Source organism: Cygnus olor, chromosome 1, assembly GCF_009769625.2.
Source record: "Cygnus olor isolate bCygOlo1 chromosome 1, bCygOlo1.pri.v2, whole genome shotgun sequence".
Classification (NCBI taxonomy): domain Eukaryota; kingdom Metazoa; phylum Chordata; class Aves; order Anseriformes; family Anatidae; genus Cygnus; species Cygnus olor.
Window position 1 is genome coordinate 163880534 of NC_049169.1, and position 23305 is coordinate 163903838.

The following is a 23305-nucleotide window of genomic DNA, read 5'->3' on the forward strand; positions in this document are numbered from 1 at the left end:
AACTAAGTGTGGGAAACTGAATGTGTTGTTGTTTTTTTTTATTCCCTGGACTTGAAATGTCAATCTTGGTTGGCAGGTTCATTCCCCCAAGTGCTCTAACACTTGTTAGACAAGATTCATTGTCATTTTTTTGTTGCTGTATGTTTAGACCATTGATGCAGCCTTATATGCACAATGGAAATATTGTCCAATCACTGTCTAAGGAAGACTACAGTGTCTATTAGAGTAATTCTCTCTTTTAAATGCGATTTTTACTGTAAAATGTTTGCAGAGTAAAATGTCTCTAGGACATATACTAGTATAAGTCAGGATAGATGACTGACTGGTTTAATATAGTTCTTATCAACAAGTGAACACAAAAACACTGACAAAAAAATTAATTTTCCTTACAGATTAAATGATTATTACTTGAACTATATTAACTTAAAAATCAGTAAAAGTATTTCCATTCCTGCTGGAAGTCTGTGGATAAAATAAAATGTTATCTTTTTGTCTTGGGCTCTCTAGCATTTGAGAACAAATATGTGTATGAAGTCCCCAGAATATCTGGACACAAAGAGAAGAACACACATGTAGACTCCTTGCCCTTACTCATAAATGTTAAAGTGCTTCAGTTCAATATTGTTAATAAGTTACAGGTTCTACTGAGCTGTGATATGGGGCTTCTGCCTTCTATCATTATCCTAAATGTTGCTTTTGACCTGCAATTTAAAAAAAAAATCTAGTTATGATAGAGTACATGCATTTTCTTTACATAGCTTCCCAAGCACTCCTTTTCATTACAGTCAGGGCACATTACTGAGAACACATAAGAATGAGCTTGGTCTATGGGGAAGAACTACAAGAAAAGGTAAGGCAAACAATGCAAGAAAGATTTCAGAAGGTGAGCATGTCAGATTGCAAGAATTAAGATTTGGGACAGGTAAGAAAGGAGCTAGAAGAAAATCATAAAAAAGGTAAAAAAGCGAAAGAACAGAAATACAACAGCACTCCCTAAAGGAGGCAAATATGGGGAAAAATGTTTTGGAGGAAATGTAAAGAGGAACACTGAAGAGACAAGACTGCAAAGGACAGAGAAGATGCAGAGGGGATAAAAAAAAAATCCTCTGAGGGGAGTGTCAGTAGATAGAAGGAGGAAGAAGAGAAATGCATTTATATGAAACACTGCTCATTATTTGAGTAGAGATGGTTATTGCATTTCACACACAAAAACTTTTTTTTTCAGCATTTTAGGCATGATTTTTAGTTTTGTTTCCTCAAAACATGAGACGTGAATGAAAGCTGTGTTTAAATGACATAGGCATTTGTTTCAACTCACGTCATCTGGCATTATAAATATATCTGACTGACTTAAAATTTAGTTTCCAAAACTGATTGCCACTTTAATTTTATGATAAAACTAAATAAATATTTGAACATGACAGTTAAAACCCCCAAAAAAGCATCAGTAAGAAGTAACATAGAAAGTTTAATTGAAACAGGTTTACTAGGAGTTCAGTTAGATGGAAACAACTTTGACTTTTTGTTAGGGTTAATGCTTTTTTCTTTTCTCTTTCTCTCTCTCTCTTTTTTTTTTTTTTTTTTTTGAGGCTCTTTTCTTTCCAAAATGTATGTGTTATATAGCCTACCTAGTATTCCCTTGCCAGCTCACAGAAATAGTGGTCCTTAAATGGCTACCATCCCATGTTTTCTATTACATTAGAGACAAAACTGCTGTTCACCTTCATTCATGGAAGGGAGGAAATATCTACAAAGCGGAAGGAGCTCCTGTCTAATGGACTATCAATTTCCTCTAATATAGATTGGATAGATGGATAATGAATGGATAAATAATCAGACTTGGAACCATCACATGACTCCAGGAGCTGAATTCTTAACTTCTGCACCCTTATCAGACCACAGCTTGGGTAACCTAACACTAGTTTTGGTTTCAAGAGCATAGCACAAAAACTTTTTTTTTTTTTTCAGGTATCACTCAGATGATCCTTCGGTAACCCACTTTTTTCTTAAACAAAAATATACAAACCTTGAGGACTTTAAGATTGCATGGATGTAGAAGAGTGATATGTATAAAAAACTATTTCCAGTTCCTTTCTTTAAGATAACAGACAGTGATTAAATGTATTAATAAGAAGGCGTAACATCTGTGTGGGGGACAAGGGGAGAAATGTCAAATTACCAGAAGAAATCTAGAGTACTCAATATGTGAAGAAGAGTTTTCTCAGCATGAGTCTTTTGTTGCCCAGCATTTCAGGGCATTGTCCAAATTTCCAGCCTCTATTTTGGTTCATGGGTCCCCAGAAGTAAGACATGTCAGGAGACAAGAGCCTGGGCTCCAAATGCACTGTCTGCTTTGCAGCTTCCAAAGGACTCTGAGTGTCCTGTCATTATAACCTGCAGGTAAGAAACCAATAATACTAAATGGATTAAATACCTTAGGTATATGGTCAATTTTAACATGCCCTAGCCTGGCATTTAAATGTCTAAGATTAACCATTACAATCCAGAACTTATAACACCATCCAGTTGTCTAGCTGCCACAGGTTTTAGTATGTTTCTCTAAGCATACTGATGATCAGTGTTGTAAGAAGATGGCTGCAGAGTCAGAGATCCTACACCAAGCAACAAAAAGACAGTGAACACACAAAAGCAAAGACATTGCAAATACTGATGCAACTGTATGTGGGTGGACAGATATATATAGCATCTCCCACGGAGCAGCAACCCCAATGCTGAATTGTTAATGGCTGTCTTCTACTGCACGGAGATGAGCATGGCACTCCCCTCTAATTGGTTTTTATACACATTTTTATCCCAGGGCAAGGCTTTGTAAATATTCTTAACATTTTGTATGTATTCTTAAGAGCATTCTTAACAGCAAAATTAAGCCCTAAACTCACTTCTTGGTGGAATGGAAATCAGTTGAGAATCTGCTCCTAGTGAAAGCCTGGTGCAATTAATGTGAATTAATTCACTTTAATTGTGAATCATTTTGAGAGGCTGCTCATTGACGACTTTCATGCCGGGAAGTCTAAATGACTCTGTCCTATTTTCCTCAGAGGGAGAGAGTCATTTGTGTAGGTCTTTCTGCAGCTTGAATCCCAGCCTCCACAAAACAAGATGTGCTAAGTAAGGCAGCAGCATTTAGGAACCTAATGAATGTGCAGACGCAAGAATGAAGACACACTTGTAAGCTGGCACTGGTAAGGAAGAGTACATTATTCAATGTATCCTCTTTGAAAAAAAAAATCAATAAAATTCATATACAGTATGCTCATTGTAAAACGACGTGCTGCATTTAATACCCACTGACGTGACACTTAACAAACAGTCTTGAACTGAGCTTTATTTGCATTTGATTTCTGTCACAGCTTGACAAAAAAAGTCTGTTGCTTTCATCTGCTTTTTCTTTTTAACATTTCTAACCAAAGATGCATAGGTGTACCTTGCAGGCAGAATAAAAAGCAAAGTGCCCTCTAAAGGGGTCTCAAACCCTTTTCCCTACATGTTTATAATGTACCCCAATGTTCAATCACTTTCCCAACCCAGCAGAGATAACAAAGAATGATTGTAAGAACTATTGAATATTTTGTGAATTTTCATAAAATATACATGGATAAAAGGGCAGGAAATACAGAATTGTCCCAGTTTTGAATAAGGGAACAGTCTTTTAGTAGAAGTTCTTGCCCATATGTGATTGCAGTGGGGGCAAGAAAGGATCATACAACCAGAACATGAAGAAAATCTAAAAGCCCCATAGAGCCAGCTGATATCAGATTTGACATAATCTGGACACGAGCCATGTCCAGTCCCACACATCTCAGACATCAAAATAGTAAGTTTTCCCACACAGGGATGCCTTTTACAGATCTGTAGTACAGACTACAATAAATTGGTTGAGGGGTTGCATTTCCAATAGAAACTAACATGCCTGCAGAAATAAGATCAAAGGTTTGACCCTTAGGTTTTGCTAATTTTTTAGGCTTTTTAAAACGCTGTTACCATAATCCTAGTGACTGAGAAAAATGTGAAATCCTTAATACCATCTGCTTTCATTTCTCTTATGTCAATGTGTAGTCACAATAGCAATGTAATTGCATGAAAACTATATGAGCTAGCAATGACTAATTCGAATGCTGGCAAGGTTTTGTACGACCAGTTCCTTTTGTTTGAGACTGCTATTGCTGGTGCAGAGCTTTGATTCCTGCTGGTTTAAAACACCTCCTGGGTGTTCTCCTATGTGCTGGTTTGTCAGAGCTCAGGCAAAACTATCCAGCAATTGCCAGGATTTAAAACTGGGTCAAAAATGTTGCTTACGTTCCAAAAGTGAGTTTGAAGTGCCTCAATGCAAAAAATATCCAAAAGACTGTGCCTAACTTATCTACACAGGTAAACTGATAGATCCAATTTACATAAGAACCTCAATTTCTCCTGCTTAGCTCCCAAACATATCAACACATCAACTGAAATACATGTCCTGATCCTTTTGCCCTGTTTTGCAGTGTAGGAGCCCTGCCACTTCCTACAGATGTAAACCCTTAAGGTGATCTCAAAGGACTCAGAACATGTACTGATCACACTTAATTCAGCTCCAAGCACACTTCAAGAATAATTTAATTGAAAGCTCAGCCAAAAGACAAGTGAGCGGTAGCAGCCATGCCCTCCCTATGACAGCTCAGCTACTAGGGCAGTTACCGAGGAAGGAAAGCCCTGACACTGAGCTATTCCTCACTTTAATAGGATTTGCATTCATAGGTGCTAATGGCCAGAAAACCACTCACATCAGGCTAACAGAACTCACAGGAAACTGTGCCCTCTGCTTCTCTGGACTGCAGCATCAGGACTGCTCAAGCCTGCAGTCTCTCTAGTTAGATGGGCATCATTTCGTCTTCGTCTTCCAAATGTCTTTCCTTGAGATTTGGAAATTTCAGATAACTGACTGACTGCATCACAGAGTTAGAAGGCGAATCTCAAGTCACAAGCTGCACCAGGGGAGCTTTAAATTGGACATTAGCATGATTTTATTTCATGGAGAGTGTGGTCAAGCACTGGAACAGACTGCCCAGGGAAGCAGTGGAGTCACCATCCCTGGATGTATTTCAGAGACATATGGATGTGGTACTAAGGAACATGGTTTAGTGATGGGACTTGATAGGTCAGGTTGATGGTTGGACTCAATGATCTTGAAGGCCTTTTCCAACATAGATGATTCTGTGATTCTAAGAGAGAAACGGATTTCCAGAATAATTGGGAGGGGACATATCAGAGAAAGGAAAGCTGTGTGGGAACTGCCAACTTCTCTGTTAGCTTTCTCAACAAGCTTCAGTTTTTAAAAAAATAAAAAATGGAGAAGAATAAGGAGAGAATAATTGCTTAGGTCTACTGACAATATATGCTGAGTGTGTCCATTGGATTTAGATATCTGGCTCCTTACTTGGATCATAATTGATAGGAACTGTTTTCACTTTTTAATTCAATTTGAATTTTTTATTTATTTTGAATTTGGCTGAACATGTGAACATTTGTTTGAACATGGTGGCTGTCAGAGGATAAAGAGTCTCCAAGAAGACAGGGAAAATGATCAGTAAAAAAGTAAGGAATCTGAAAGTTTAGGTGGCAGTGGGATTTTTGGGCTGCAATTTTGACCTCAAGTTTTTCTTTGAGTGAGGTCTTGCTAATCTGAGACATTTAGTTACCTTAAAACACCAGTCCTCCCCAGCCACTTGACTACAGTCTCTTAAGTTGTATGTAGTTGGTAGTTCTTAGGCCTAGCTCCTAGTTTTGACAGTGGAAATGTTGCCAGATAGAGAATGCAGAGTCTGTCTGCTAATTCAAAGAGATAGGAAAGAATATTAATTTTAACAAGAACCTGTTCCATTTGGTCACAGAAAATGAGACTCCATATGTACAGTAACTGAATTATTAAGTGGACAGATTATTTGCCTGAGGACATATTTTTTTGGCCTAGAAAAAAAATCTGTGCATTGTGTTGTAGTAAATGAGTTCTGGCTAATATAAAGGTACATGTTATTTTTTCCCCACTCTTTCCTTCTAGCTTGCATTTTGATGATTATTGCTCTAAACATAAGTGTTCAGAAAGAGGACGTGCTGTAGAGATTTATGAAAATGCTTATAAAGCTTTTGATGCTCAGTTTATCCCATTAGAGAATGGGGCTCATGTCTGACATGCTTCTTGGGCTCTGGTTCACCCGTAAATTGATGAGTTTAAACATGTGGCCACACCAGCTGGGAACAGTGGGGCTGGCCATGGACATAAAGCTAGGCACATGCTTTAATTCATTATGGAATTATGCCCACAGTTATCAGATGAGTGCTATAAATTCTACAGCTTTCTGAATCCATATTTTTCTCCTTGCAAACATTCATGTATAAAGCCACTCTTTACAGCCAACATTAATTTCAAATTCTGATTATCAAAAGCAGAATGCCTTTGTAATTTATGTAATATTTATTTAAACCATTAAAAGAGGATCTGCTAACAGTGAACAGTGTTAACAAGGTATTACTACTCAAAGGTTTTTAGCAGAAATGAAGACTTCTTCAAAATAGTTATGTAAGACATTCAGAATCTCTAATTTGCTAAGTTTCAGTTTTAAATCATGCCACTTCTTTTCTGTACAGTTGTACCAATTTACTGATCCCAGCTGAAATGTATTTTTGTTGTAAGGTTTCAGTGATAAAACATTCATCTGTTTCTTAATTGGATTTACAATTTCCCTGATTCTGGGAGTTTTCGCTATAGCAGGAACGTAATTTCTATCCAGCCTCTTTCTTGTTCTTGTTTCTGAGCTTATCCTTAGTTTCCAAAGGAAATGTTAATATACTAATATGTTAATATATTATTTTATTCATTTATTGCAGAGAGAGAGAGAGAGAGAGAGAGAGAGGAAATAAAGTTTATACTTTCAAGGGCAAATGTAAAACCGTACTGAATACTAGTTTTCTAGAAACTCTGCCTGCATCATAACTTAGTAGATTGTTGCAATTAGATTAGATTAGATATAGGCAAAAGTTTAGAACAATACCATCTTTTCTAAAAGGACCTAAAACAATTAGCATGCACAAAGGATAGCCTGTCTGGGGGGGACCTGAATGCATCTATGTCATCTTTGGGAATATACTCTACACAAATATCACCTGCCATATTCACACTTTTTGCAAAAATAATCACTTAGACGGAGGCAACTTGAATGTACTCTGTTGACATTTTGCTATTTATCTCTCTGGTAGCTTGTGGACAACTGAGATATGCATATGGTACATATATATCTGTATATATGTCTGTATGTATACAGTATATATACTATATATGTAGTACAGATTTATATGTATATGTATGCATTACATATTATATATATATATTTGCACACACACACAAATGCATGCATGTGTTTATGGGTATGTAGAATAAGATGTATCACTGATTCAGACTGGTGTGCAGGTTCAACACCACCATGCTGTGAGTGCTCTCCAGCTCCCAGCTGGTGTTTGTTCCTGCTGTGCCCTGACCATATGTCAGGACAGTATCACGGCATGCACTCTCTTTTCTCCTTCTCCTGTCCCTCCATACCTTGGTTTCTGCAGGAGGGGGCCACCTTGTCCTCCAGCACAGCTCACTGTATGGAGGGTGGGGGCTTGGCAACCTGTGTTAAGCTGAAGCTGGGTGTCAAATGCAGGCAGTAGGATACAGGGATTATGTCTGTGCAGCTAAACAGAAGAGGACCGGGGAGCAAGTTTAAGGACAGGACCTCTGCCACTACTTAGTTTTAGTTTGCTTCCTGTCTGTTTTAGATTACCCCAGCAGCTTTCTTCAAGACAGATATTCTCCAAGGAGGCACTAGTCTTAAGTATTCAGACAATAAGCCAATCTGATGCCACTTTGTCCGAAAGCCCAGAATCAGTGCCTAACCTACTTTTGTCCACCGATGAAGACAGAGAGACCTCACAGGTCTGCAAGCCGGCAGGAGGACAGGAGCTCAGAGGAGCTCAGAGCTAGAGGTTACAACAGTGTTAAGAGTAGTCAGGAAGGCACAGACGGAAAGGCACACAGGGGTCAGTTATAGAGAACCTGGCATCTTGGAAGTAGGTGTAACCCACTTTTGAGGGATTTGAGAAAGGCATAAACTTGTGATGAAAGTATTGTAGTGTTAAGAAAGCACAAGGTAAGAGGAAATTTGGAACATGCTGCTGGGGTCATGGTTTGAGGACAGTAGGAGGTGGAAAGGAAAGAAAGGTGAGAGTTGCGATCACATGAACATTTGAAGTTAAAGGAACTTGAAACTTTGAGGATTGAGAGCTTGGCCATTCCCATCTCTAGCAATGAATATTTATGAATAAAGAGCATTTTCATAAGTGTTAGTGTATATGAGAAATTCTGCTGATACCACCTAAGCATTGTTTCTGCTAACAGGGCTTGAAATGGCTGAATCAAATGTGTGTTAGATATCCAGCCTGAGAAGTGGACAGCATCATGTAGGAAGTTCAGAAAAAATGCCAAGGAAGGAATGAGTGCCAGACTCCAGAACAAGAGTCGCTATGGCCAGCCTCCAGCACCATACATCTATACAGGTAAACAGTTGTCTTGTAGCCTTAAAATATAAACCAAAAGCTCTAATTCCTAATGCAATGCACCTGATTTTTTCACTCTTTATACGTCTTTCTCATCAGAAGCAAATAAAATTACTATAACTGTTGACTCAAAACTGAACGGCAGAGCTAAACTTCTGTCTGTTGATGAAGACTGATATTAATAAGACAGCTTGATTGATATTTATCAATCAATTAAGAGACTTCTATACATATAGCTTTTTTTTTTTTTAAAAAAAAAGACTTTGATAAACTTTCTTTAAGCTTGTTGTGGTACCACTCCTACTGATTTTTATTTTTTTTTTTTTTTTGAGCGGTAGATCAAACTAGATACCTCTTCCCTTCCAAAGCTTTGCTTTGATTCTATGAGTTGATCTACATATTTCATTCTTTTTTAACTGTAAAAGACTAAGCAAGTCAAGCAGTGACAACACTTGTGAAAGAAAACTGACAGCTCATCATGTGAAAGAGACCTGTTACTTTTTGGTCTATGTGACTCCTGGCTTTTGGGGCTAGGAAAGGTTAACTGACTCCTTATACATCATTAAAAAATACTTACATGGAGAAAATGTGCTCAAAATTAAAATCCATAATGTTGTGCATTTTATTAAGAGATACTAAGATGACTGCATCTTTAGACTGTATTTCGCAGGATAGGTTTTCATTTAAAAGCATGCTCTGGGATATATTCATATGTGATTTCAAAGACATAACTAATATCAACAAAATGAATTAGTTCCTAAGTTAATAATCATTACAAATTCTAAGAGATATTTTTTAATATTATAGCCTACATATGCTAGCACACATGGGGGTACAAACATCTCTGTATTTTTCATTTATCTATGTACTTTTCTGTACCTACATACATTAAGTACATTCATATATGTGTATTCCAGTTCCCACTGCAACTAAAGAAGGACTTGCAATTCACTTTAAGGGTAACTGAATCTAGTTGTACCTTGATAAGGACATATGTTACTACTACTACTACTAAAAAGTATAACTAGCTCAAATAAAGCATGAAATATTTCATAGAATGTAGGACCAAACTTGAAACCTACTGTTCTAATCAAATTTGGGTCTATTCTCATGCAGCACGTGAGAATCCTTATGCAAAGATACTCAGATGTAAATTCATTATGTTGAAATGCAGGTACCTGAGGTGTCTAAGATGAGTTCATTGCTAGTCTATGGTGAAGAGGTACCTGTGGATGCCTCTTCACTGCCAGAGGGGGCTGTCAACTACAGGGAGTAAAGGATGATTATGTTTCTAATTTTAGCACCTTACTTCAGGTATCAGTAAATGGTCTTTTTAACATTGCATAAATGTACATAATCTGTGCAAATATTTTCTACTCTTAATACAGTTGAGGTTAACCAGACTAAAGTATACTTCTAGATTATAAATTCTTGTACATTTTTAAATAAACTGTATTGACAGACCAACTGATGACTTGCACAAGGCAATTTTTAATTTTCAATTATAATTCTGCTTATACCTTATATAGCCAGCACCATCAAATGTACTAATGCAATTTGCCTATTTAACATCATTCATTCCCTCAACAATTTTCTGATGAGGAAAAAATATTGTTTTACCTATTGTACAAATAAGAAATGCATTGCTACCTGACTTGCAGGAAATAGCAGAGGGCACCAAACTTATGTTTGTTACCTAAGTGATTGTTTCTTTACACCACCTTCTGTGCATGATAATAGAAAGTTGTTTTGTTTTGTTTTGTTAATTTTATGCATTAATGTATGCTGTCAGACTTACTTTCCTAAAAAACTCAAATTTTCCACTTGTGACATCATAACTGGTTGCTATGGGAATTACTATGATGCTATGAAATGATTTAGGGTGAAAGATAGATAAATTCTTAACAAGCAAGTATATTCTCATGCAGTTATAATATTGTCATGTCCCTAATGATAAAAATGATAGAAGAAAAAACAGAAGCTACATGACACACAGACAAAGTGTTTTTAACTAGAACATTTTTCAAAGTTTTCCAGAAGACATCAATTGCTTCTTAAGCAAATTATTTTGTACAGAACTCCAATGGGAGCATTACAAAATGCCCCTCTTCAGCCTACAATTAGATTAATCATGTAACTGAGGGCTTGAATCTGTGCAGATTCTTACTCAACAAGAATATCAGTCCCCATCAATTTACTGCAAGAAAAAAAAAGCTTCTCGAAAGCAATTTGCACACAAACACCTACCCTGCAGTGTCTCCAAGCTCCAAGTTTTCTCCTTCCTGAAGAGTAATATTTTCTCCTTTTTGAAAAAAGGAAATATCTCTTTTTAAATAATTTTAAAAATAGAAATAGGTTTAAATTATTTAATATGAAAGTTGATATATGAAATTGAATAACAAAACAGATTATCTGGAAGTTCCTCTGATATATTGATAATTTTCTATAGTAAAGTCACAGGTCTGGGACAATTTAAGCTATATGAAAATTATATCCACTGGAATAAATGGAAATGAATTCACAGTCTTCCTTTTATTTATAGTTTACAAACACTGGGAGCTGTGAGGTTCCCCCTCACATGTGGAAGTCAAGTCCACTTACAGAATCATAGAATCATTTAGGTTGGAAAAGACCTCTAAGGTCATCTAGTCCAACCTTAACACTTCTCTGGCAGAATAATAGCAACAATAGGAATCACAAAGAGAGCAGGGTTTGAGCATTCTTTAAAAGCATGGTACCGCTCTCCATTAGGAGGAGGAAGCATTCCTCCTGCGTTTGTCATATCTTTTCCAGGAGCAACGTCCCTGGTTTAGATGTTTATAGTTGGGGAATATGATTTCATGTAACAGACTGAGCGCATGCAGATCTCAGTGCATTCAGAGTACTTCAAGCCTAAGTAGCAGCTACGTATGCAGGAAGGGAGCCTATATCTATGTTTAGGTATAGATGTTTTTTAAACTCAATATTAGAAGGAAATCTGGCACCTATTGAAATTACTGGCAGTTCTTTAACTGACTTAAACTGGGCTAGAACAGCACTCTTCAAATGCAGATGAGTGAAAGGAAGAGGCTTTGCATTTTACAGTTATGTATGCTACCTGGCTCAACTATTTTTTATACTGACTGGCACCTCTAAGCAGGACTGGAATACAAGTAACAATAATAGAGGAGTGAAAATCATCAAAGAAATTAGCCATAGTATCAGCTTTTATATTTGTAATGCTTTGCATTGTATCTGTAAATTCAGGGTATATGGATCAATCAGTTACATACTACTTAGTCTTACTGTAACACCAGGGGATGATTTCTGAAATTACAATGCTCTAGAAATGCTGTATAACCTCAGGGAAGGTTTCATTTAGAGTACTTAGTATTATCAGTATTATCAACTCAACCTTCTTCAGTTTCAGAAAAGACATGGTTAATCTCTTTTAAATTACATGGACTACTTGAGGAATAACTTGTTCTAAAAAAATACACTTAGCTGATTTTGGGTCTGCAGGGTCTTCCTCATTTGTTACCAGCCAATTCTTTGATAATATCTGAGGTAACCAGGAACTCTCTCACCTGCCTAGTTCTTATTACCGTTATCTACCTCTCCTTCACATCTAACAATTACATAAACTAATGACTCCTGAACTAGTAGAATGATTGAGTTTATATATTTTTACAAGAATAAAACAGCCAGATTTGAGTTTGCTGATGGAGACAGGAACAGATATCCTAAGCACAGTGAAGTTTAACTTTTAAGGCAAATATGCTGAATCTTTACCCTAAGAACAGCAATTCTTCTAGTGGATAAATAGAAAACACTAGCTTTTTCTATTTCCACTTACAATTCCTGTCAAATACAATCTAGCTGGCACACTCTTGAAACACTTCCTAGAGGGGATGTCTTAAGAAATACCGATGGAAGACCACTCAGTTTGTGAATTCTCCCAAGCGTAAAATGTGGAACCAGCATGAGAGATTTTATAGAATTGCTGGGAGAAAGATGATCAGACAGACCTGCAGAGCTTCACAGTGAAAACCTTATTCTGTGGAAGACTTTGACACCTTGATATTGCAGTGAAGATTTGGAGAGTCTAAGTCCTGGGGTGTCATTATTTAGATGCCTATTTAGTATCTGCTTGTTAGCATAAATATAGAAACTAGCACACAATCCTCAGCCACATAACCTGAAGACTTTACATGATCTTTATCCTAATTAACCAACTTTAAGAATTGTCATGTGTGTTTCCCTTTGGACCTAAATAATGGACCAAGATGTAGATGACCCTTCTATTTTTGTAGTTTTGATGTTTTCTCTTCTATGCCTCCTAGACAGATGTCAGAATGGTTTGGATATTTACCATTTTGGTATTTCTTTACGTCTACTTCTGAGAAAAACAGATTAAATTTAGGTGGATCTGTGAAGGCATACATCATAAAGAAGAAAAGTACAAAAAGGGATGTCTGAAATTCTAGGCTGAGCTAATTTAATTTAAATCATGCTTTGACCATGAACTAGCAACAACATATGCTTTACATAGATCATATTGTAAGGTTTCTGTCATAAGCATCTAAGTAATTCAGCTATGACAATAATCAACAACATATACAAATTTAAGTTTTAAGAACCTTAAATGAAAATCATCATTAATGATTAAAGTACCTGAAAAATAAGAATGCTATTGGATTTATTATTATTATTGATACAATTTTTGTTTTGATTTAGATGCAGTATTAAAAACATCACATCCTCGGGCAGAGGGACCATGACCCAGTGGCTCGAGATTTAAGATCAAAGGAAAACACAAACATGAATAATCTAAAACTAATTTCAGGATGAGAAATGGAAATAACTCTTCCTGGGTAAAAAGCACATTTGCCCCTTAACAATGCCCAATGGTCTAATGGTTCCCTCCGAGCAAGAAAATGCAGTTTTCTGATGCAGTTTGTTTTCCCTATAGTTCCTTTACTTATTGGGTATACGTATCTTTACTGGGGTATGGGGTTTCTCTTTAATTTCTGCAGTAACTGTGATTTCAAATTTTGATTCTGGACGGAACCCTCTTGGTCAAATTACAATGCCATGTATTTCATAAATTGCATTTGTAGCTATTAGCCTCAGCAGTTTGCCTCTCAGCAATCATGGAAGTGCATATTTTTAAGAATGTAATAAACACCATCCACACATACCAAGTCCAGATGATGTTTCCAGTAAAAGCATTTTCAGAGTGCTCTGGTCCAGCTACTGGATTTTACTGGAGTGAAATGCACTTTTACTCTTTTTACTAATGCCTTCCCCACTTGACATGCAATATTCCAAGATATTTAAAGTTATTCATCACTTCTTTACTTTCAATGTCATTTCCCCGCGTTAAGAAAACAAATTGAGTCATCTGTGTATACATCTTTAGTCCTCAAGGTTTGTCTAGTTATAATTTAATCCTGCAAAAAGTAGTGATTTAAAAAAAAAATCAGTTACTGAATACATAGCGCATCAGAAACATTTTGGTAGAGCTTCTTTCATCCCTTCTTTGTAAAGATATCTACCCCTTAAATCATTTAATATTACCCTTATAATATTGCATAAAATGCAACTTACATAAGAGAGTAACAACCATGGTTCTGCCTTACAGAGCTTGTTTTCTCTAATCAGCACATAACTACAGAGCTCTGTGAGGCTCCATCTGGCATTTTCAAAGGCTTAATCATCTGTTTTCCTGCCCAGCTACAGCTGATATTCTGATATGGCAGTTACTTTACTATGATACTCCCTGATTTCACAAGAATATACTCCAACACTTAACCAGATCTTTGTTATGATTTGTGAATATTATGGCACTGTGCAGAGACATTCTTACTGATTTTGTTGTCCTTTTAACTGATTTAAATATTTACATATCCTCCACTGTAAAGGTATCTATTGAGCCTTTGGATCCAAACTTCATAAAAAAGTATCTAGTCATGGGGATAGTTCTGGTCTTTTGACAACCCACTAGTTTATCATCCTACATTGTTTTACTAACTAGTTTTATCCTGGACACTCCTGCAAACTGTCCTTCAGGACCACTTCATCTTTTTATCACCTCTAACTTAAGTTAATCCTACTGCAGGTACATGCTATCCTGAGATACCATGGAAAGGATTTCACGTGCAACAATATTTTCTCTAAAGGTCCAAGATCTCGCCCTACCGTCATGTCACTAATAAAGTTTTATGTATACTGTTACTTTCAAGCATGTTTATTATGCTTAACAAATAATATCATCTGTTGTTTATATATTGCTTCTTAGCAACTGTATGCTCACATCACAGTTTTGACCAAATGTCTCTGTACCCCAAAGGAAAGCAAAAGAACTAATAAACTTTTGAACCCAGCTGGTATGAAGTACACTGGCTACTTTATAAATGGATCGTTGCATCAAGTTTAGCAAGACAGGTATCATCCTCTCTTTGAAAGCCATAATCTTAAAATGTTAATTCTTGTATAATTGATATTTTCCAAGAGCCAAACTCTCTGAAAAACCCAGCCAGCTAAAAAAAGAACACCAAACAAACAAACAAAAAAACATCATGTCTTTGACTGGTATTAGGGTTTTGCATAAAAGAAGCTTTTCAGAGTTTCTACTCCTTTGCCTAGATTATAAAATAAGAGTGCTGGAAGACTCCCACTGAGAACAAACTGAGAATCAACACAAGACCCAGCACCATTGGTGCTCTGATCCCAGAGAGGCAGGTAGAGAACTGGAAGAGAAATGTGTGCTTTAATCTTTCTAATGCATCTTTCCTTCTGTGAACATGCTATGTTGTATCCCACAAACTGTTTAAAACTTTGGCTGTCTCATAGTCCCTTAAATGCTATTGTTATGCTGTTAAAAAAAGGATGAAAATTTCACCAGTGTCACTTAATTAATTGGCAGATACTGCATTAATCATTACTTGGCAGCGTGCTTGCACCAAATTTGCACCCAGCTAACATGGCCTTTAAAAATTCTGTGTTTAGAAATGTCCTGAGTTCAGCAGCAGTTGCAAATACTGTGATGTTTCTAAGGGTAGTTGGTTAAGAATTCCTAATGAAAGTTTCTATTAGAAATGTCCCTTCTCTTTCAGACCTGAGTGATCTGTGGACTGCAGGTATTACAGTCTTCATATTGTACCCAAGTGTGGTGTTCTCTCTCTCTTTTTTTTTTTTTTTTTTTTAATCTCTGGTAAGTGAAGAACAGGAGACAATCCACTTTTTATATGGTCTTTATTAATTGATCCCAATGGGATTGTCCCTCTGTCATCAACATCCAGTTTAGCTCCTGTTCCTCCTTTTTGGTTTTACACTCATATTTCTCATGATGTTTGTTTGCAAATGGTTGAAAGTACCCTGATGTCTGGACAAATGAATAAACATCGATCTTACACGTGCATGCAGGTATAGAAAGATATACCCATTTATGTACTTTAGTTACTTGCTTCTTAGTCTTTCATTCTATTGTTACAGCTGGTAATGTGAAATCAGTCTGGGAAAAAGGAGTTAGTAAATGACATATTAAAGTCAATACCATTCTATGCTTTTGTTGCCAATACTGTCTACATAATTTAATCCACAAATTTATTCAGCTATTTTCCTTCAGAAAAAAAAAAAAAAAAAGTTAAAATATTGCAGTGTAAGCCATTTAAATCTTCTTGTGTTAATGTTTGTTTCCTTCCATACTCCTTGATGGACTTGCACTCCTTTCTCTGCTGGTGAATAACAACAGCAGGATCAACTGTACCTGTGTCATCTTGCATTTGGTGGTCAGGGAAGACTGACAGAAAGTTTCTCTAAAACAAGACAGTTTGCTTTCCCAACACAGGTACTTCCTGTCTTCTCATTTGATCCATCAGTCACAGAGCTTAAGCACAAAAATCTGTCAGGTACTCTTGAACTATATGTTCATGTGCTGAGTTGTTAAAGTGCTTCTCAGATAAGAGTGTTTTAGTCATTTAGAGGCCACTTCTGCCACCAGTAGTATTTTTATCTTAGTAAGCCCTGTTTACTGATGACACCACAAGTCATGGTCAAAAGTCCAGGCGGAGAAGCAAAACAACAAAAATCAACAAGAATTTAGTCTTACTGACCTATGCAAAATCCATAGGTATATGGTATGGTGCCTAATTAATATACAACATCATCTGTCAGTGGAGGCACTATTCATTTACTCCTCAGCTTGTTCAACAATTCGAATTATCAAAGGTTAAAAAAAGGAAGATCCTTTCCTCGCCGCAGTAATCAAAAATCTGTCATACTCTAACACAAGCACTCATGCATCCATTTAGTATGAAGAGATACCAATGAATCTTGACCTTCCACAGAGGACACCCAAAAAGAGATCACACAGCTCCAATATGCTGCCTGCCTAAATGCGGGTACTTTAATTTAGATGCCTAATCAGCTTAAACTTCTCTTCTATGGACAAGGGAGAGAGGGCATTTCCAGCTCATGATATAATCTTTGGTGAGGTGAATAGCCTCTACAATAGTCCTGTGGGAGTATATGGCAACTGTGCTTCCACCTTGGCTATCTCATATTGCCTAAAATTAAACAGGGTAGATGCAGATCTAATAGCCTCAGGTGACGTGGGCCAAATTTGCCTTGTGACCATCAATCTTCATGCAAAACTTTCAGAAAGTTGCAAAAGGTTCATGTAAAAGTTTTGGAGTGCTAAAACTTTTTTTTTTTTTTGGTGTTCAATACATGAAGAAAACAAAGTCCTATATTGTACCGCTCCCAGGTTTAAAAAGAAAAGGAGCACGGCACTTGATTCACAGTATATTGAACATTGCATTGAACATTGCATCTTACCCAGCAACTAAAGTATTCTCCTCCAGTACTCTATGCTCACATGTTGTGCTTGCTAATGCCATAGAAAATCCTATAAATCAGGAATTCTCTGACTGATCTAGGTAGCCAGTTTTATGCTGCTGACCCCTTCTCTTTTCTTCAGGGTTTTAAGTGTCTTTCAATATATTAATAACTTTATTTTTCCATGTAATTAGCATTCCCTGAAATTCACATTATCATTGCTGTGGGCACGCAGTACACTCTGTCCATGAACATTCAATTTTTCACAAAAGTTTGAGAACCCCTGTTACCTATGCATGGGACTGTAATGCACATACACTTCAGTGGACTGAAGAAATCACCTACTGGTATTAGAGATGCCCAGTACTCTTTATAGTTCCGGTGTTTTTTTAGTTTCTTTCTGTTACTGTTAGGACAACAGACCCAATCCATTTCTGGTACAGCTACTCTGAAGCCGGTGAAGTTACTTCAGGGATGAATTTGACCCATTTTAAGCTTTTCAAGAACCTAAGTAACAACAAATACCACAACTCTGCCACAGCTCAAATGTTGTTCAGCAAAAGGATGCACAATACATCTTTGTCTTCTTCCTGCTCATAATGAGCAGTGTAGGTCATCTGCATCATTAACATTTGCAGTTGATGCATTTGCGTAGTCTGTATACACTTCTTGGAACTGCACAGACCTTCTCATTGTTTTCAGAACCTTGATTTTTCTTAGCATTATCATCATCCAAATGTATTTAAGGATGAAACTATTAGAAACACAATTGGTGAATTAATGTCATGAGGACTGCTGCTGGCAGCTCATCAATTTTTGATATGCCACTCAGACAAATGAAACATAAGCCACCCAGAACAAGGGGACCTTTTGACACTTCAAAGGAAACCCCTATGGGTGGTTTCCTCTTGAAGCTGCACTAAACTGGCTCAATCTTCTCAGCTGGAAGCTGCCAATGTCTCATTAACCCCTAAACAGGCCCTGCATGAGCTTTTCTTTTCAGCTATAATTATGCCATGCACTCCTGTTATGCTGTACTGAATTGCAACACTGTCACCAGCACATTATAAACATCCACCCTAATTGAAAAGCAGATTAGACTCGTGTTAATTAGCCAAAAAGCCCGCCCACTTGCATGCATTATGATTGCCTCTTAAATACTGAGGATGTTGAAATCCCTCAGAAAGACAAGGCAGACTTAATTGCAATAACCTGCAAATTAAGTTTAATTTACTTTAAATTTACCGGTTTAGCAGGCTCATTTGATGGTGTTAATGTTCTAGCAAATTAATTATCTGAATTAGTCATGCCTGGTGGAGTTTTGCAGCAGAATACATTGTACAGTGGCCTATTAATAACAGACAAACAGGACAGGATTAATGAGAAGATTATGCTAAAGTTCTTTTTTGAAAACAAGGATCTTGCATGAATTCAAATATAATCACCAAAGTGCAAATACAGACAAAGAATATAAACAAACTGAAATTTATTACACTCTATGGCATGCCATCTAAGAAACAGTAAAACATTACCCGTGAAATATTTGATAGAAAGAGGCCTCTTCTATGCACTCAAGTAGATCACTTCTCACAGCAAACCATTTCCCATTAACTGGTATCTCTACCAGACTTCAAGTACGTAAGTGCTTTCGAGAGTACTTGTAGTACAGAGAGAGAGCAGATAAATAAATTAGAAATAACATCTCATACGTTAATTCCATAGTCCACTTTGTGGCTTATGAGGCAGTAGAATTGCCTTTTTTGTATTCCATTGCTAACCACTGTCTGCTCCAGCTAAAAAAAAAAAAAAAAAAAAAAAAAAAAGAGAGAGAGAGAGAGAGAGAAAAGGGCCTCCATGGAGATAGAGCTGCAAGTAAACTGTAAAAGAAACATCCTTGCTTGCCTCTACTCCCTATAAAAATACAACAGGAGGGGAAAAAAACCCTCTTCTAATAGCCTTTGGAATAGCTCTCAAAATAAAGATATAATTGGTCTTGTAAACAATGTCAAGGTACAATCATTCACCCTGCAGAAAGTGTTGGCTGACACTGGGAGAAATGAAAATAGCAGTGACAAATATCCTTTTTAGCTGGTCTTGATCATGAAACTTTAGTCTGCTTATGTGCTAAGTGTTGCCTTTTCCATTAAGGTCCACAGCCATCCCAAATATAATGAGGTATATTCAATTCAACTCTGTATCCCTGTGGAGGGCAGGAAAAGCCTATGGGAGCACAAAAGATAATCCTTGATGAGTATGAACTGAATGTGACTGAATATAAAATTCTGGATTATTGATTGGAATCTGTATGTTAAAGCCATAATTCACTGAAAGTAACTGTTTCTCTCATGTTGGTTTCAAAGGGCTTCCAGGCTCTTGTATGGTAGGTACCCTGTCAAAAACCCCAAATTTATATCATTCTTGCATATACTGTACTGCATGGAAAATAAAAATGTCACCCCATGGAAAGAAAGACTGAACAATGCATTCCTTAAAAACAAATTATCTCATTAAAGAAGGAAAGGTTTGGTGAGAGAAAAAATATGCATACTTGCTTTATGGGACATATTTTAATTTTTGAAGAAAAAAACGAAAATAAAAAAATGGTTTCAATATGTTTTTTGTATTGTACTGATATATCACGTAGACCCTTTCTGCTTTCCTTATTATTTCTTTCTCTCTCTCTCAAATAAAATTACAGTTTGAAGCACTAAATGAAACTGGCACAAAAGCAGCCATTATTAAAACTGGGCTGAAAAACGGAAAAAAGAAAAAAAAAGAAAATAAAAGAAAAAGTAATTCTGCTTTAAAAGGCTTGTACATGAAGGGCTGAGATGACTTTAGTAAGAACCCATAGGGAATAGGAACTACACCAGGAAGGAAATGGATTCCTGTGACACATAAACAAAAGGCAAATGACTAATATATTTACATATAACATGTAGTGTATTCATTGCACTCCATGGTGACAGAATTGTTTATTTCATTTATAATTTATACAGCAAAACCTTATTATATGTGTAACTAATTTGCCTGATAATATACAGTAGGAGATTAGGTTTCCATTATATTCTGTCATTAAGAACAAAAGATTTTCATTTGTTGGCTAATTTTTTTTCTCTTGGTTCCTATCCCACAGCACACATCCTACATGTGAGTATGTTTTTCTTAAATCATTACAATGCTGAGTTAAGTAGAAAGTAGCAAGGAACTTCTAAAAAAAAAACCTACAAAATCTCTCACACATGAATCCACTTTAAATACTCTTTACTTCTAGAATTTCTTATAATATCGGTAATGACAATATACAAAGAACCTCTTACAGGTGATGTGTATGCACCAAAAAAAGAAATGTCAGAATAAATATAGGCTCCAGAAGAGCTCTGCTCTGAGAAGAAAAAAAAAAAGAATCAAGCATTTTACCAGAAACAACATTAGAATGTGACTAGACAGTTCATCTCAGACTACAGGGAGCGGGTGGGTGGGTAGGCAGTGATGAGGGAATTATCTTGATGTATTTTCCACTGTGGCACACAAGACAGTGCAATTCTCTGAAAGGAATTGTTAGCACCAAGCCAGTAATTCCCTTCTGTGGTATTACAAAGTGTGTGCATTACAAAGGGAGGGAAGTAGCCTGCAAAGTACTATGTACATTTCCAACACTAAAGCACATATGACCTTGAATTAATTCAAATATGCTTATTAAAATACGAATGCTGCGTCAGAAGCACATGCACATGTATATATTTTGAACTCATTTCTTTGTTACCCTTTGGAAGCAAAATTCTACTCTAACAAATTTGTTAGGATGCATAGCTGCTTAACCCTTTGAAAATCTAATTTGTATTGCACAGTGAATTCAATCTATTGCAGAAAAAGATAACTGAAGAGAAAAATGATTTGAAACAGCAGGATGATATTTTCCTGTTTAACTCAGTGCTGTTAAGCATCTTTGAAAATAATAGGTCACAAAAGTTTAGTCTAAAACTCTGTGTGAAGCTTTGGTAGTTTCAGAAGTGTATGCTAATATAAGACCTTTTTTTGGATAAAGTGTAAGCATTACTGAAGGTGTGCATGAAACACTAAAACCTTTTACTACCTAAATGGACATACTGCACAAATATCTCCACAGGGACGGCCTACCAGTCATCGGATCCATAGTTTGCTGACCATGAGTGCTGACAAGCTGGAGAGTTCAGGGAGTGTGTGAGAAAGTGCATCTCAGCATGCAGACAGTGAGCAGGTAAGGAACACTGCATGCTTTTGGGAGCAGTCTTTGGAAGTCTCCGTGTGCTCCAGTACAGTCCAGGGGGTAATTGGCTGGAAAGCAGCTTTGCAGAGAAGGACTGCAAAAAGGTGTTCTGGTAGACAGCAAGTTGACTATGAGCCAGCAATGCACTCTTGCAGGAAAGAGGACCAACAGCCTCGCTGGCTGTATTAGGTAGGATGTAGCCAACAGGTTGAGGGAGATGATCCTTCGCCTCTACTCAGTGCTGGTGAGACACGTCTGGAGTGTTGGGTCTAGTTCTGGGCTCCCCCAGGAGAGACACAGACATACTGAATCCAGTTATGCTCCAGGAAGGTGACCAAAGAACCAAAGGACCATGATGGGTGAGGCTGAGAGAGCTGGGACTGTTCAGCCTGGATAACGGAAGGCTTGGAGGGATGTGGTGAGGAGGGATAAAGATGGAGCCAGACTTGTTTCAGCAGTGTACAGTGACAGGACAAGAGGCAATAGGCACAAAAAAAACACAGAAACTTCTACTTAGACTTAAGACTTTCTTACTGTGAGGGAGGTCAAACACTAGGACAGGTTGAGCAAGGTTGTGGAGTCTCCTTCCTTTGAGATATTCAAAACCAAAACATGCTCCTGGAGAATCTGCTCTAGCAATTCTTTCTTGACCAGGTGGTTTGGACTAGATGATCTTCAGAAGTTCCTTCTGACCTCAGTAATTGTGTAATTTTGTGATCTTTTCTGGACTCAACTGTAATAGAGGATTCTATCCCTGAATCCACAAATGCTTCATGGTCTTAGATTCTCAAACAGAAAAAAAAAAAAAAAAAAAAAAAAAAAAGGGGCAACTAAAAGAGCATTAGTCAGAAAAGCCAAAGGGGAATTACGAGAGGTTATATCAGGTTATGTCTTTGAAAAGTCCAAAAACCTTGACAAAATCTGATTTTCACTATTTTCTAGCCTTCCACTATCATTACAATTTAACACTTGTGCTGGAAACCACATAATATAAGATACCCTCAAGGAAAATCTGACTACTAAGTGTACTACTTAGTGACTACTTCAAAACATACAAGGAAATAGAGCTTTGGCACAAGCCAATGAAAAGTGCTGAATATATTTCTTAAAAGGCATTATGCTAATCTATTTATCCAATTTTCATTTATCAGCTGTCATTTGAACTAAGCTGCTAGAAATAGAAGAGATTTGTGCTAGATTTTTTTTATTTTTATTTTTTTTTAAAAAAAAAAGCTTAAGTCTTAGTAAAAGCAGCACTCTCACCACTAACTGAAAGTCCAGGGTTATTAGTTTGATCACAGAGGTATGCTAAAGTGGTGATATTACTGCTGGTTCCTAACTGTCTTAGGCCTGGAGTATAAGTTTGGAAGATATTGAAAGTGAATTCAAACCTGCTTGCAAAAACTGTAAAGGCATACCCTACACAGGACCCGAGCATGGATCCTTGTGAGACAGCGCAGCAGTGAATATTTATGAAGAGTATTGAAGGTTGAGGGGCTTTTGCTGAATTTTGGAGATTGTTTTCTTCATGCAAATAGATTTAAAATGCTTGGGCATTCAACTTGTAGTCTCCAACTGCGTTCAGCTGAACAAGTCCCCAGTCCTGTCAAGGCTTCTCTACTACTGTGCAGCATATACAATTTATTA

At 36.9% G+C, this 23305-nt stretch overlaps 2 long non-coding RNA genes across 2 annotated transcripts in view; one reads left to right on the forward strand and one right to left on the reverse strand.

Moving 5' to 3' along the window:
* The window catches only part of LOC121060976, a 34997-nt gene extending 33133 nt beyond the window's left edge, over positions 1-1864 (forward strand). Inside the window, exons 4-5 of the long non-coding RNA XR_005814954.1 lie at positions 786-850; positions 1590-1864. This is a non-coding gene — a long non-coding RNA (uncharacterized LOC121060976). The remainder of the gene's footprint in view (positions 1-785; positions 851-1589) is intronic.
* Positions 1-23305, reverse strand: part of LOC121060982 — a 122098-nt gene that overhangs the window by 39327 nt on the left and 59466 nt on the right. The window lies entirely within an intron of this gene.